General features: G+C 39.7%; 1 pseudogene; it reads left to right on the top strand.

Annotated features, from left to right (window-relative positions):
• The first annotated feature begins 3,181 nt into the window (after positions 1-3,181).
• LOC131831448 (protein SET-like) lies at positions 3,182-4,080 on the top strand (annotated as a pseudogene).
• Positions 4,081-8,618: the final 4,538 nt, after the last annotated feature.

Below are 8,618 nucleotides of genomic sequence, written 5' to 3'. Positions count from 1 at the left end.
GAAAGAGAAGGTTCAGCCCACTGGGGTCCCAAAGTAAGATTTATGAAGTAGACAAACAAAAGAAGACAAACTATAAGACTGATACAAGTGTATGACAAGAGAAAAAAATATATATATGCAAATAAAAGAAGAAACTCTTCAAAAAGAACCCCACCTGTAAGATTTATATGCTATCAGGACAAACACAAAAACACAGAAACATGGTGGAAGAAAAAGATGGGAGAGTGGTTATAAAATCTCAGTGTGTGCAAGGAAGGTTGTTTTGATTCTTCCTAGATATATCTTGATATATTTGTTAAATGACTCAACTTTCCTAAGATAAACGGGGATTAAACATTGTTTTACCTGTGATGAAAAACCTCCCAAAAATCAAGAGCCCAGGACCTGAAAGATTCCCTGGGGAATTTTACCAAACCTTCAAAGAATAAATAACACCTATTCTCCTGAAGCTGTTTCAAAAAATTGAAGCAGTAGTAAAACTTCCAGACTCTTTCTATAAAGCTAGCATTACCCTGATCGCCAAACAAGGCAAAGACCCTACCAAAAAGGAAAATTTTAGACCAATATCACTGATGAATATAGATGCTAAGATTCTCAACAAGATCCTAGCAAACAGGATCCAACAGAACATCAAAAAGATTATCCACCATGATCAGGAGGAATTTATCCCTGGGATACAAGGACGCTTCAACATTCACAAATCAATCAATGTGATAGAACAAATTAATATGAGAAGAAACAAGAACCACATGGTCCTCTCAATTGATGCATAAAATGCATTTGACAAAATCCAGCGTCCGTTCCTGATTAAAACACTTCAAAGTATAGGGATAGAGGGAACATTCCTGAACCTCATCAAATCTATCTGTCAAACTCTCTCTCGTTGCAGATGACATGATTCTTTATATGGAAAACCCAAAAGACTCCACCCCCAAACTACTAGAACTCATACAGCAATTCAGCAACGTGGCAGGATACAAAGTCAATGTGCAGAAATCAGTCGCTTTCTTATACACTAACAATAAAAATCCAAAAGGGAAATTAGAGAATCGATTCCATTTGCTATAGCACCAAGAACCATAAGATACCTGGGAATAAACCTAACCAAGAGGTAAAGGATCTGTACTCAAGGAACTACAGAACACTCATGAAAGAAATTGAAGAAGACACAAATAGATGGAAAACCATTCCATGCTCTTGAACCAGAATAATAAACCTTGTTAAAATGTCTATACTGCCTAGAGCAATCTATACTTTTAATGCCATTCCGATTTAAATTCCACCAGTAATCTTCAAGGAGCTGGAGCAAATAATCCTAAAATTTGTATGGAATCAGAAAAGACCCTGAATTGCTAAGGAAATGTTGAAAAACAAAAATAAAACTGGGGGCATCATGTTGCCTGATTTCAAGCTTTATTACAAAGCTGTGATCACCAAGACAGCATGGTACTGGCATTAAAAACTGACACATATCAGTGGAACAGAGTAGAGAGCCCAGATATGGACCCTCAACTCTATGGTCAATTAATCTTCTACAAAACAGGAAAAAATATGAAGTGGAAAAAAGACAGTCTCTTCAATAAATGGTGCTGGGAAAACTAGACAGCTATATGGAGAAGAATGAAACTCGACCATTCTCTTACACCGTACACAAAGATCACCTCAAAATGGATAAAAGACCTCAACATGAGACAGGAATCCATCAGAATCCTAGAGGAGAACATAGGCAGTAATCTCTTTAATATCAGCCACAGCAACTTCTTTCAAGATATGTCTCCAAAGGCAAAGGAAACTAAAGTGAAAATAAACTTTTGGGACTTCATCAAAATCAAAAGCTTCTGCACAGCAAAGGAAACAGTCAAAAAAACAAAGAGGCAACCCAGGTAATGGGAGAAGATATTTGCAAATGACAGTACAGACAAAAGGTTGATATACAGGATCTATAATGAACTCCTCAATCTCAACACACATGAAATAGGCAAACATTTTAAAAAATGGGAAGAAGATATGAACAGACACATCTCCTATCAAGACATACAAATGGCTATCAGACACATGAAAAAATGTTCATCATCATTAGCCCTCAGGGAGATTCAAATTAAAACCACATTGAGATATCACCTTACACCACTTAGAATGGCCAAAATTAACAAAACAGGAAACAACATGTGTTGGAATGGATGTGGAGAAAGGGGAACCCTCTTACACTGTCGGTGGGAATGCAAGTTGGTGCAGTCTCTTTGGAGAACAGTGTGGATATTCCTCAAGAAATTAAAAATAGAGCTTCCCTATGACCCTGCAATTGCACTCCTGGGTATTTACCGCAGCGATACAGATGTCGTGAAAAGAAGGGCCATCTGTACCCCAATGTTTATAGTAGCAATGGCCATGGTCGCCAAACTATGGGAAGAACCAAGATGTCCTTCAACGGACGAATGGATAAGGAAGATGTGGTCCATATAGACTATGGAGTATTATGCCTCCATCAGAAAGGATGAATACCCAACTTTTGTAGCAACATGGATGGGACTGGAAGAGATTATGCTGAGTGAAATAAATCAAGCAGAGAGAGTCAATTATCATATGGTTTCCCTTATTTGTGGAGCATAACAAATATCATGGAGGACAAGGGATGTTAGAGAGGAGAAGGGAGTTGGGGTAAATGGGAATGGAAGGTCAATCACGAGAGACTATGGACTCTGAAAAACAATCTGAGGGGTTTGAAGTGGCGGCGGTGTGGGAGGTTGGGGTACCAGGTGGTGGGTTTTATAGAGGGCACTGATTGCATGGAGCACTGGGTGGGGTGAAAAAATAGTGAATACTGTTTCTCTGAAAATAAATAAATTAAAAAAAAATTGGTTTACCTATAGGGGTAGCATTGATTGGGGAAAGTGGATTACTTTGAAGTTTAACTTTATATGAATATTAGAAAATAAAAATAAAAAGGAATAAACTAGACTAAACTAAACTCAAATTTTAAAAAATGAATTCAAAAAATAGAATTGCAAAAGAAATACATATGTGTATGTATCAAAAAGTTCAGGTTATTATGGAATTTGATATACTGTACAGCTCGCTGTGATGGTAAATAGGTTAAAAAAATTACCTATGTATCAAAAAAAATGAGAATCAGTACTCCCAGACGTGTCTCTCTCCCGGTTTCCTGGAGTTTCCTCACAGCATGGCCCCCAAACGCCAGTCTTGGCTCCCGCCTCAAACGAAGAAAATGAGACAGCCTCCTGCCCCAAGCCAGGGCAGTCGTCAACATCTCAGCACTTGCATAAAGGAGAAAAAGAACAGCAAGAAGCAATTGAACATATTGATGAAGTACAAAATGAAATAGACAGATTTAATGAACAAGCCAGTGAGGAGATTTTGAAAATAGAACAGAAATATAACAAACTCCGCCAACCATTTTTTCAGAAGAGGTCGGAATTGATCGCCAAATCCCCAGTTTTTGCGTAACAACATTTGTCAACCATCCACAAGTGTCTGCACTGCTTGGGGAGGAGGATGAAGATGTGCTGCATTATTTGACAAGAGTTGAATTGACAGAATTTGAAGATATTAAAGCAAGTTACAGAATAGATTTTTATTTTGATGAAAACCCTTACAAGTTCTCTCCAAAGAATTTCATCTGAATGAGAGTGGTGATCCATCTTCAAAGTCCACTGAAATCAAATGGAAATCTGGAAAGGATTTGACAAAGCATTCAAGTCAAACACAGAATAAAGCCAGCAGGAAGAGACAGCTTGAAGAACCAGAAAGGTTTTTCACCTGGTTTACTCACCATTCTGATGCAGGTGCAGATGAGTTAGGATAAGTCATCGAAGATGATATTTGGCCAAATCCATTACAGTACTACTTGGTTCCCAATATGGATGACGAAGAAGGGGAAGGAGAAGAGGGTGATGATGATGGAGAAGAAGGATTGGAAGATATTGATGAAGAAGGAGATGAGGATGAAGGTGAAGAAGATGAAGATGATGATGAGGGTGAGGAAGGAGAGGAGAATGAAGGAGAAGATAACTAATGGAACACTGATGGATTCCAATCTTCCTTTTTTAATTTTCCTCAGTCCCTGGGAGCAAGTTGCCATATTTTTTTCTTTTTCTTTTTCTTTTCTCCTCTCGTGCTCATTCGCCCTGATTTTGAAGTCACCTTTTTCTCTCCCTTTATACCATGGTTCTCAGCTTATTTGGGGGGGAAATACCTTGAGAAGAATACAGTGGGAAAAGAATCTCTACCCCTTTTTGTTCCAAATTCATTTTTGTCCCTTCCTGTCTCAACAAACAAAAACTTTATGGAATCATCACCACTGTGCTCTGTGGGAAAAAAGAAAAACCTTCTGCTCCCTTAGCTCTGCTGGAAGCTGGAGGGTGCTAGGCCCTTGTGTAGTAGTGCATAGAATTCTAGCTTTTTTCCTCCTTTCTCTGTATATTGGGCTCAGAGATTACACTGTGTCTCTATGTGAATATGGACAGTTAGCATTAACCAACATGTACCTGTCTACTTTCTCTTTTTTAAAAAATATTAAAAAAAAAAAAAAAAAACTTAAAAAAATCCATACTGATGTTTGGGTGGGTTAAGTGGGCATTTTGACAACATGGCTTCTCCTTTGGCATGTTTAATTGTGATGTTTAACGGACATCCTTGCAGTTTAAGATGGCACTTTTTTTAAAATAAAACTCTCTCCTAATGATGACTTGAGCCCTGCCACTCGATGGGAGAATCAGCAGAACTTGTAGGATCTTATTTGGAATTGACATTCTCTATTGTAATTTTGTTCCTGTTTATTTTTAATATTTTCTTTTTGTTTCACTGGAAAGGAAAGATGATGCTCAGCTTTAAACATTAAAAGTGTACAAGTTGCTTTGTTACAATAACACTAAATGTGTACACACACACACACACACACACACAAAAATGAACCAGAATAGTGGAAACGAGTGAAAAATAAAAGTTTTCCTATGAAGTAGAGGTTGTTCTCCTGTAGGTTTTTTTTTCCTCTTTCTTTTCCTTTCTTGGTTTTTATTTATTTATTTATTTTCTGAGGGAGAGGCCTGCCACGTGGGTTTTTATTTAATGATGTTCCCTGAGTTGGGACGCCTGGATGGCTCAGTTGGTTAAGCAGCTGCCTTCAGCTCAGGTCATGATCCCAGCGTCATGAGATCGAGTCCCACATCGGGCTCCTTGTTCCGCAGAGAGCCTGCTTCTCCCTCTGACTCTGCCTGCCACTCTGTCTGCCTGTGCTTGCTCTCACTCGCTCTCTCTCTGACAAATAAATAAATAAAATCTTTAAAAAAAAAAAAATGATGTTCCCTGAGTTAAGTCCTCCCGCTCCCCCTCAGGGGGTGGGCTCTGAGGAAATTTTTTTTTTTTTCCAGGCTTTTGTTCTCTGGAAGTTTTTATGTTTGTTCACTTTTTTTCTCTCTCTCACTTTGACAGCTTTTGATGGTTTTTTTAGTTTTAGGGGAAAACAAACTGCACCCTGATCTCCCTCTCAGAGAGAAGCCTCAATCTGGCTGAAGAGTCTAAATAAGTTCCCCCTTGGCCTCTGGCAGAGTATGTTCCAAGTCATGGTCCCTGGGGACGCAGGATCTTTTGCTTGTACCCAAAGCCAAGGCAGTGGTGGCTGTCTGGGCAGCTCCAGACTGCCAGAGAGGTTCCAAGCAGCGATCACACACTGAGATTTTCCCGCTGGCCCGGGCTGGGAGTGCCTGGTCTCTCTGGGTCTAAGAGCGCCTGGCTTGCGTGCACCAATTTCAGGGAGACTGTGGATCGGGCGCGGGTCTCAGGCTCTGAGGACAGGGTGCAGGTCTAAAGCACCAGGCTGGGCCTTGCACGCACCTCTCTGGGGGGAGAGTTTGGCGCAGGCGTCTTAGGCTCTGCCCACTGGCGTCTTCTGCCCCTGTAGAGATCCAGACGTGTATAATTCTGATCTCAGGCTGATTTCATGGGTGATTAGAGTTCTTCGGTAGGTAATCAGCTCCCTTTGGGGTATAGGCTGAAAAGGCACCTCCTCCTACTTCCCCGCCATCTTGTCCTCCGGGGGCTCCAAGATCCATTGTTTATGCACCACACCTCATGCTCCATGCAATACAACCCTCCTAATATCCACCACGAGGCTCACAGTTCCTTCCACCCCCTCCCTTCCAAAACCCTCAGCTTGTTTCACAGAGTACACAGTCTATCATGGTTTGTCTCCCCCTCTGATTTGTCCCAATTCACTTTTCCATTCCTTCTCCTAATGTCCTCCATGTTATTCCTTATGCTCCACAAGTAAGTGAAACCATATAATTGACTTTATCTGCTTGACTTATTTCACTCAGCTTAATCTCCTCCAGTCCCGTCGATGTTGATACAAAAGTTGGGTATTCATCCCTTCTGATGGAGGCATAATAGTCCATTGTATATATGGACCGTATCTTCTTTTCCATTTGTCTGTTGAAGGGCATCTCAGCTCTATCCAAAGTTTGGTGATTGTGGCCATTGTTGCTGTGAACATTAGGGTAAAGAAGGCCCTCCTTTACACTGCATTGGTATCTTTGTGAAAAATACTCAGTAGTTCAAAGGCTGGGTCATATGGTAGCTCTATTTTTATTTTCTTAAGGAATCACCACACTGTTTTCCAAAGTGGCTGCACCAACTTGCACTCCCACCAAAATTGTAAGAGCATTCCGCTTTCTCCACATATTCTCCAATACATGTAGTTTTCTGTTCGTGAATTTTGACCATTCTACCTGGTGAAAAGCGATATCTCAATGTGGTTTTGTTTTGAATTTCCCTGATGGCTAGTGATGATGAACATTTTTTTTCATGTGTCTGTTAGCCATTGGTACCTCTCCTATGGAGAATTATCTGTTCATATCTTCTGCCTATTTTTTAACAATTCTCTGTTTTGTGTATGTTGAGTTTGAGGAGTTCTTTATAGATCTTGGATATCAGCCCTTTGTAGTGTTATTTGCAAATATCTTCTCCCATTCCGTGGGTTGCCTCTTTGTTTTGTTGACTGTTACCTTTGCTGTGCAGAAGCTTTTGATCTTGATGAAGTCCCAAAAGTCCATTTTCACTTTTGTGTCCTTTGCCTTTGGAGACGTATCTTGAAAAACGTTGCTGTGGCCAATGTCGAAAAGGTTACTGCCTATGTTTTCCTCTAGGATTTTGATATATTCCTGCATAACGTTGAGATCTTTCATCCCTTTTGAGTCTATCTTTGTGTACAGAATAAGAGAATGATTGAGTTTCATTCTTCTATACCTAGTTGTCTAATTTTCCAAGCACCATTTATTGAAGCGACTGTCTTTTCTACTCGATATTTTTCCGGCTTTGTCAAGGATTATTTTATCATAGTGTTGTGGGTCCATATCTGGACTCTCTACTGTGTTCCATTGTTCTATGTGTCTGGTTTTGTGCCAGTACTCTGCTGTCTTGGTGATCACAATTGTGTAGTAAAGCTTGAAATCAGGCAATGTGATGCTCCCAACTTGTTTTTCTTTTTCAACATTTCCTTAGCAATTCAGGATCTTTTCTGGTTCCATGCAAATTTTAGGATTGTTTGCTCCAGAAGTTTAAAAATGCTACTGGAATTTTGATCAGAATTATATTGAAAGAATATATTATTCTGTAAGTACAGACCTTTTAACAATGTTTATTCTTCTGATCCAAGAGCATGGAATGCTTTTCCATCTTTTTGTCATCTTTTTTTTTTCTTTCTTCTTCAATTTTTTTCATGAGTATTCTGTAGTTCCTTGGTTACAGATCATTCCTACAGATCAACCAGAATACTGGTTTATTCCCAGGTATCTTATGCTTTGTGGTGCTATAGTAAATGGAATCAATTCTCTAATTTCCCTTTCTATATTTTCATTGTTATTTTATAAGAAAGGAACTAATTTCTGTGCATTGATTTTGTATCCTACCACATTACTCAATTGCTATATGAGTGCTAGTAAATGGGGGGTGGTGTCTTTTGGGTTTTCCATATAAAGTATTATGTCATCTGCAAAGAGAAAGAATTTGACTTCTTCATTGCCAATTGGAATACCTTTTTTGTTGACTGATTGCTGCTGCTAGGATTTCTACTACTATGTTGAACAAGAGTGGTGAGAGTGGGCATCCTTGTTGTGTTCCTGATCTCAAAGGGAAGGTGGCCAGCATTTCCCCATTGAGAATGATATTCACTGTGGGTTTTTCACAGATAAATTTTTTAAAGATTTTATTCATTTATTTGACAAATCACAAGTAGGCAGAGAGGCAGACAGAGAGAGGAGGAAGCAGGCTTCCTGCTGAGCAGAGAGCCCGATGTGGGGCTCGATCCCAGGACCCTGGGATCGGGACCTGAGCCAAAGGCAGAAGCTTTAACCCACTGAGCCACCTGGGCTCCCCATAGATAGATTTGTGAGGAATGTTCCTTCTATTCCTATACTTTGAAAAGCTTTAATCAAGAAAAAATGCTCTATTTTATCAAATGCTTTTTCTGAATCAATTGAGAGGACCATGTAGTTTTTCTGTATTATCTTTTTGATATCTTCTATCACATCGATTGCCGCTTCCAGTTGGCGACGAGAGAGGAATTAGGCACAAACAAGTCAGCTGCGAAAGACTGGGAGCAGGGG

Source organism: Mustela lutreola, chromosome 5, assembly GCF_030435805.1.
Source record: "Mustela lutreola isolate mMusLut2 chromosome 5, mMusLut2.pri, whole genome shotgun sequence".
Taxonomy (NCBI): Eukaryota; Metazoa; Chordata; class Mammalia; order Carnivora; family Mustelidae; genus Mustela; species Mustela lutreola.
Note: the sequence above shows the minus strand (reverse complement) of the source record. Positions and strands in the feature narration are given on the sequence as shown.